The sequence below is a fragment of the Natator depressus genome, chromosome 11 (genome assembly GCF_965152275.1).
Source record: "Natator depressus isolate rNatDep1 chromosome 11, rNatDep2.hap1, whole genome shotgun sequence".
NCBI lineage: Eukaryota > Metazoa > Chordata > Testudines > Cheloniidae > Natator > Natator depressus.
In genome coordinates, this window is record NC_134244.1 from 61,569,261 (window position 1) to 61,577,343 (window position 8,083).

The following is an 8,083-nucleotide window of genomic DNA, read 5'->3' on the forward strand; positions in this document are numbered from 1 at the left end:
ATAGGAGCACAGGAGCCGGTGAATGTTTGCAGCCATTGCTACTTGCATTATCCTGCTGACGCACATGCAGGGAAGAGAACAGGTAGACGTATTCGGTCTCCCGTCCGGCTGTCAGAAATAATCTGAACCGTTCAGGTGCTGGGGAATGATGATGCTGCATGTGCTGACAAATGGACAACAGAGCCTCACATCAGGTAGGAAGGTAATCCACCTCCCCAAGAGGTGGTAGCAAGGTCAGTGGAAGAAAACTTCCATCAACCTAGCACTGTCTACACAGAGACTTAGGTTGGCTTAACTATGTCATTCAGGGAGGTGAATTTTTCATGCCCCTGAGTGACATAGTTAAGCTGACCTAATTTTCTAGTGTAGACCAAGCCCTAGCGGCCATTTTCAGAGTACAGCAGACCCTCAGAGTTACGCACACCTCAGGAATGGAGATTGTTCATAACTCTGAAATGTTCGTAACTCTGAACAAGACATTATGGTGGTTCTTTCAAATGTTTACAACTGAGCATTGACGTAATACAGCTTTGAAACTTTACTGTGCAGAAGCAAAATGCTGCTTTCCCTTTATTTTTTTAGTAGTTTACGTTTAACACAGTCCTGTGCTGTATTTGTTTGTCGTTGTTGTGTCTGCTGCTGCCTGGTTACATACTGCCGGTTTCAGATGTGGTCTGTGGTTTACTGCTCAGTTTGTAACTCTGGTGTTCATAACTCATACAGTACTTGGCACTGTGCAGTGCATAAAGAGTGTCCCTGCCCCAAGGACTTCATACCCTAAAATTCTCTTTGGTGTGTCTCCAGACTTTTCAAGATATTTCTTAACCGAGGGAGAGGGTGCCCCAGGAGGTAGGTGATGGAACAGGGGATCTGGTGAAAACAGGTTTCCTGGGTAAAGATTGAATGATAGGTAGGGCCCTACCAAATTCATGGTCCATTTTGGTCAATTTCACAGTCATAGGATTTGAAAAATTGCAAATTTCATGATTTCATCTATTTAAATCTGAAATGTCATGGGGTGGTAATCGGAGGGGTCCTGACCCAAAAAAAGGAGTTGAAGGGAGTTCACGAGGTTATTGTAGGGGGGGTTGCGGTGCAGCTCCCTTACTTCTGCGCTGCTGCTGGGCGGCGGCGCTGCCTTCAGAGCTGGGTGATGGGAGAGCAGCGGCTGCTGGCTGGGAACCCAGCTCTGAAGGCAGAGCTGCTGCCAGCAGCAGTGCAGAAGTAAGGGTGGCCTGGTACGGGATTGCCACCCTTCACGTCTGCGCTGCTGCTGGCAGGGTGCTGCCGGCCAACAGCCACCACTCTCCAGCCACACAGCTCTGAAGGCAGAGCAAAAGTAAGGGTGTCAATACTGTAACCCCCCTAAAGTAACCTTGTGACCCCCTGCAACTCCCTTTTGGGTCAGGACCCCCAATTTGAGAAACACCGGTCTCCCCCATGAAATCTGTTATAATATAGGGTAAAAGCACACAAAAGACCAGATTTCAAGGTGGGACACCAGATTTCACGGTCAGTGATGCATTCTTCATGGCTGTGAATTTGGTAGGGCCCTAATGATAGGGGAACAGAGGGATTTGGTGCTCTCCTGTCTAGGCTTTGAGATGTTAAATCAGACAAAGATCTAAAGGTCTGTGGTTAGTAGTGTGACTGAAAATCATTTCTCTAGCCTGATCCTAGTTAGAGGATACTCTGAACCTTGGACAATCCCAGAGGAACCCCCAGCTGGGGAGCTGCGTCTAGTCACAAAAAGGAAAAAGAGAGAGAAGACTTCTAGGTACAGCCTGTCCCTGCTCAACGTCATCTCTGTACATAAAAAAGTGGTGGGGGAAGCCTACAGCAATGCCCATTTGGCCTAGACCAGCCCACTGCATTGCTTTCCTAGGTTACATGCAAGGAATTATATACTTTCAGTAGGGTTAGTCAGTCAGAATTGTCTAGCAACAGCAACATCAGCAGCCATTAATCCTTAACCATTCTCAGCAGTGACTGCTGCTCAGAGGCAGACCAGGCACTAAGACCATGGTTTCTGCCCCAATTACAATATTTCTAATAGATCGGGGGGGGGAATTGCTTCCACTTCATGTGGCCCTTGTACGGCCTGTGTTGGTTGTTTACTGTTTATAATAGTGTAACTCCAACAACCAGCCCTGGGAAATCTGCACTCTGAATTCTCCAAGAACCAGAAAAAATTGAAGAGGGAGTTAAAAAGAAAGAGAGTGTTGTGTCACCTCCTCAGCAACTGTAAGCTCTGAAAAGAGGAAATACAGAATGAATTGTTGTTTATCCCCAGGAGTAGAGGGCCCAATTCCCATCTGCCCTGCATCTCTACTATCATTTATATGAGTGCAAAGCAGGCAAAAAAAACACCCACCACATCCAAATTCTCCCCTCCCCCCAGTAGTAGCACTTTACATCCACTTGGCACAGTCTAACTGATTTCACTCGATACAAGGCAGTGGGGAGCCAGGCAACTAATGTGGAAGCAGGAAGGGGATTTAGATTTGCCAAAGGAAACTCTGATAGCTCAGATATTATAAGAAGTTTGTGCCTCAAAGCAGCAAAATGTATCCCCAATTTGAGTCCTGAAAAATTGTGGCAGCAAAATCAGAATAGCAGCATCTTACATTTATACAGTCACTGCATTTCATCTCAAAGTACTTAACAACACTAACAAAACTCTACCGAAGGATTGCTTACTCCATTGCTTTACTTAAATTGTAAGATCTTCGGGGGCATGGACTGTCTCTTTGTTAGATGTTTACACAGTGCCTAGCACACTAGGGCTCTGAGCCTGGATCGGAACCCCCAGGTACTTCCACAATACAAATAATAAATGATAATAAGGTGCAGAGGCCTCTGGGGTGAAACATGGCAGATATTTAACAGTGCACAGCAACGCAATACAACAGTTCATGACAAGAAGTGAAAAAGCAAAGTGTCCACTTAAAACTGGTAGACAGAATGTAACGTGACCCAAGCTGGAATATGGCTAGCACACTGGAACTAACATCTCTGCTCTTATGAAAAGTGCCCTGGGAACACACTAGAACCACAAATAGTCAGGAGCTCAATTGTGTGTCTCATTGGACAGATGACACTTTCAGTAGCAAGAGCTCCCTAACATAATGCATTCATTCAGTACAATACCCCGTGAGGGGCATAAGCATTATCCCCTTTTTTCCAGCTAAGGAAAGCTGAGAGGCTTGCTTAAAGTCTCACAGAGGCAATCTGGCCAGAGAGTATGGGACTAAGTTAATGTCTCTTTAAATAATTTGTGAGCCATCTAGTGGCACTCATTGTGTTCTAGGTTTTAGAAGCCACCAGAAACTGGTCCCAGCTGTATGTAGGTAGGCCTTGTATGTTTGTACCTATTTTGTAAACATGGTTATTTGGGAACCTGCTGTTTCTGTGTTGGGTCTTCATGTTGTTTTTGTTGAATAACGAGCAAAAGACATCAGTGACTCACAAGCTTGTGCCTTTGGCTGCTCCTTTCCTCAGAGTAGGGGGATGTGGACATGGAATTAACAGAGTGACAACGGACGAGTCTTTCCTTCTCCTTTTTCTCTCTGGAAATTGCAATGGATGGATTTGTATGCAGTTAGTTCCAGGACTCACGATTCTATAGAGAGGAAGGCATGAGAGGAGCAGAATAAGGACTTCAAAAAAAAGCAGAGACTTGAACCAACTCAGAAAAGTGGTTGGTAGGATCCCATGGGAAGAACATCTAAGGGATAATGGAGCTCAGGAGAGCTGGCAGTTTCTCACGGAGACAATATTTAAGGCACATCTGTAAATTATTCAGATATGAAGGAAAGAGAGGAAGAATAGTAAAGGCCAATATGGCTGTATCAGGAGTTCTTTAATGATCTGAAAACCAAAAAAGAATCCTACAAAAAGGGGAAATATGGAGGAGTACAAAAGACTAGCACAAGCATATAGGACAAAATAAGAATAAGGCACCGAATTAGTTAAAAGGCAGTAAGAAGGGGTTGTATAAATACATTAGGAGCTAAAGAAAGATGGTGGAAAGCGTGTCTGTTAACTACTTGGTGGGGAAGAAGAGCTAATAACAGAGGTGGTTTTTAATGCAAATTTTACTTCAGTCTTCACTGAAAAGAGAAACTGTGACTAAACGCTTAAACACAATTAATATAAAAAACAAGGGAAAGGAACACAAGCCAGAGTAGGGAAGGAACAGGTTAAATAATATTTAGATAAGTTGATGTATTCAAGTTGGCAGGGCCTGACAAAACTCACCCTAGGGTACTTAAGGAACTAGCTGAAGCAATCTCAGAACCATTAGTGATTATCTTTGAGAACTCATGGAGGATGGGTGAGGTCCCAGAGGACTGGAGAAGGGCATATGTAGTACTTTGTCTTTAAAAAGGGGAACAAAGAGTACCTGTGGAATTATAGACCTGTCAGCCTAACTTCAATACCTGGAAAGATACAGGAACAAATGATTAAATAATCAATCTGAAAGCACCTAGAGGATAATAGGGTGATAAGTAATAGCCAATATGGATTTGTCAAGAACAAATCATGCCAGACCAACCTAATTTCTTTCTTTAGCAGGGTTACTGGCCTAGTGGATGGGGGGAAGCAATAGATGTGATATATCTTGATTTTATTAAGACTTTTGACACAGTTCCACATGGCATTCTCATGAGCAAACTAGGGAAATGGAGTCTAGATGAAATTACTAAAAGGTGGATGCACAACTGGTTAAAAGACCATACTCAAAGAGTAGTTATCAATGGTTTGCTGTCAAAATGGGAGGGTATACCTAGTGGGGTCCCTCAGCAGTCAGTCAGCAGCAGTTCCGGGTCCAATACTAGCCACCATTTTCGTTAATGACTTGGATCATGGAGTGGAGAACATGCTTATAAAATTTGCTGTGAGGGGTGACAAGCATTTAGGAGGACTAGAATTCAAAACAACCTGGACAAACTGGAGAATTGGTCTGAAATCAACAAGATGAAATTCAATAAAGACAAGTGCAAAGTACTACACTTAGGAAGAAAAATCAGATACAACTATAAAATGGGGAATAACTGGCTAGGTGCTAGTATTGTCGAAAAAGAGCTGAAGGTTATAGTGGATCACAAATTGAACATGAGTCAATGATGTGCTGTAGTTGCTAAAAAGGCTAATATCATCCTAGGATGTGTTTAACAGGGGTGTCGTACCTAAATTACAGAAGGTAATTGACCTGAGCTACTAAACACTGGGGAGGCCTCAGTTGGAGTATTGTGTCAGTTCTGGGTGCCATGCTTTATGACAGATGACAAACTGGAGAGATTCCAGAGGAGAGCAACAAGAATGATAAAAGGTTTAGAAAACCCGACCTATGAGAAGAGGTTAAAAAACTGGGCATGTTTAGTTTTGAGAAAAGAAGACTGAGGGGGGACCTGATAGGAGTCTTCAAATATGTTAAGGGCTGCTATAAAGAGGATCGTCATCAATAGTTTTCCATGTCTGCAGAAGGTAGGACAAGAAGTAATCAGCTTAATCTGCAGTAAGGGAGATTTAGGTTAGATATTAAGAAAAACGTTTTACGTCTAAGGATAGTTAAGTACCAGAATAGGTTACCAAGGGAGGTTGTAGAAACTCCATCCTTGTAGGTGTTTACAAACAAGTTAGACAAATAGGGATGGCCTAGGTTTATTTGGTCCTGCCTCAGCATGGGCTGATGGACTAGATCAGAGGTTCTCAAACTGTGGTCCGCAGACCACCAGTGGTCCACGAGCTCCATTCAGGTGGTCCGTGGATAGTTCCTTTTACGCTGCACACCTGGGTGGCCGCACATGAGAGAATGAAGGGGTGCCCACCTAATTAGTGGAGCCGCACAGGCATGGCTCCACTAATTAGGTGCCTGGACCCTGGAGAAGATGCACATGTAAGTTGAGGTGGTAGCCTTGGGGGGAATAGGGGATAGGTGGGAGGGGGCAGTGAGGTGGGGAAAATAGGAAGTAGGTGTGGGGGCAGTGGGCTGATAAGAGGGGGTAGGCGGAATTTGGGACATTCAGGGCTGCAGCAGTCAGAGAAAGAGGCAACTTTCTCCAAGGCTGCGGCGGCCAGAGAAAGAGGCAACTTTCTCCAGGGCTGCGGCTGCTGGGGAGAGAACCCACTCCTTCCCAGCCCAACTCGGTGGCTGCCATGGTGGGGGAGAGACTACTGATATTAAAATATGAGTTGTGTGATTTTATTTGTAGAACAAAAACACATTAATTATTATTTAGTTTTTTTTATATAGCTCTTTTATCCAAAGTGCTTTACAATAGTTAGCTAACAGTACAAAAAACATTTGGAAAGGTCATTAAGTGGTCCGCCAAGACCCTTAGCAATTTTCAAGGGGTCCACGGAAAAAAAAGTCTGAGAACCACTGGACTAGATCATAGAATCATAGACTCATAGAAGATTAGGATCTGAAGAGACCTCAGAAGGTCATCTAGTCCAACCCCCTGCTCAAAGCAGGACCAACACCAACTAAATCATCCCAGCCAGGGCTTTGTCAAGCCGGGCGTTAAAAACCTATAAGAATGGAGATTCCACCACCTTCCTAGGTAACCCATTCCAGTGCTTCGCCACACTCCTGGTGAAAGTGTTTCCTAATATCCAACCTAGACCTCTCCCACTGCAACTTGAGATCATTGCTCCTCGTTCTGTCATCTGCCACCACTGAGAACAGCCTAGCTCCATCCTCTTTGGAACCCCGCTTCAGGTAATTGAAGGCTGCTATCAAATCCCCCCTCACTCTTCTCTTCTGCAGACTAAACAAGCCCAGTTCCCTCAGCCTCTCCTCATAAGTCACGTGCCCCAACCCCCTGATCATTTTCATTGCCCTCCGCTGGACTCTCGCCAACTTGTCCACATCCTTTCTGTAGATGATCTTTTGCGGTCTCTTCCAGCCCTACATTTAAAAGATTCTATTATCTCAGAAGTTCTCTGGAGTCATGAGTCAGCAGCTAGGCATACTGAAGCATTTCTATGCCTTTAAGGAACCATTTTTCTTTTCTGGACCCTACTGGATTCCAAATAACAGACTCCTCTGTCTCCTCTCCTAGCTCCACTCCCCCCACCTACCCCCTCTCACTCCCTGTACCCCGATTTGGATCAAATACACAATACCCTGAAATTCTGACTTCTATTTACATGTTGCACAGAAGTTCCTCCTTCCTGGAATCTCATTTCAAAATGACTGATAGAGGAGGCATCTAAAATATACATGTAACAAAGCAGAGATACAGGAAGCAACTGGTTACACTGATTTTAAAGTGAAAGTCCAGGTGCAATCTCTCCAGTGTGGATACTGTCTGCCTTTCAACCAGATGTCTTCATGCAAAGCTCCCGCTGGCATCCCATTCCTTTTGTGTATCGGTGTACAGAGAACTAGAATGAGAGACAATATAAATTAATATCCATTGGAATGACAGCTGCTTGTGCCTCGCACAGCTCAGAACACGTGCCCTAGAAGTAGAGTGATTAGTTGTAAAACTGTAGAGTTGGATATTCATGCTTGATCAATTACAGAAAAACAGCAGATTGTTTTTCCCCTACTGGGGCAGGGAGGGCAGGGGTAACAGCATTTTCAATAGCCACAAACAATCTGGGACCTGTCTTGCAGAGGGGCTGAGATCCAGTGGCTCCCAACGAAGTCAGTGATTGCTGGGAATCCACAGGACCTCTGAAAATTCGTCCTGGGTTTGTTCTGCAAGCTTCCTCATGCAGTCGAGCTGTAGATGCTAATGCCCAAGGTTAGACTTAGCTGATGCCTCGTAATATCCAAGTAGGTAACAATGAAAAACATTATGCACTGGTACCTGTAGCCATAAGGAGTTGTTTAATTTTCCTTTGTTCCTAATTGTCTTTTTTCCCCCAGTTAAGCAATAAGGTGCTTGTCAGATGAGTGTCCAATTAGTAGCTGTAATGAGTTACAGTAATATGACGATGACTTCAATTCCCATTCCTTAGCAACTGTAATTGCAGAAACAGATTGTGTTCCCCTTCCCCAAAGAAGCTGAGTTACATTTAGCAATATTTTTAATGGAAATACCAATGGGGTAAACAGTAATATTCA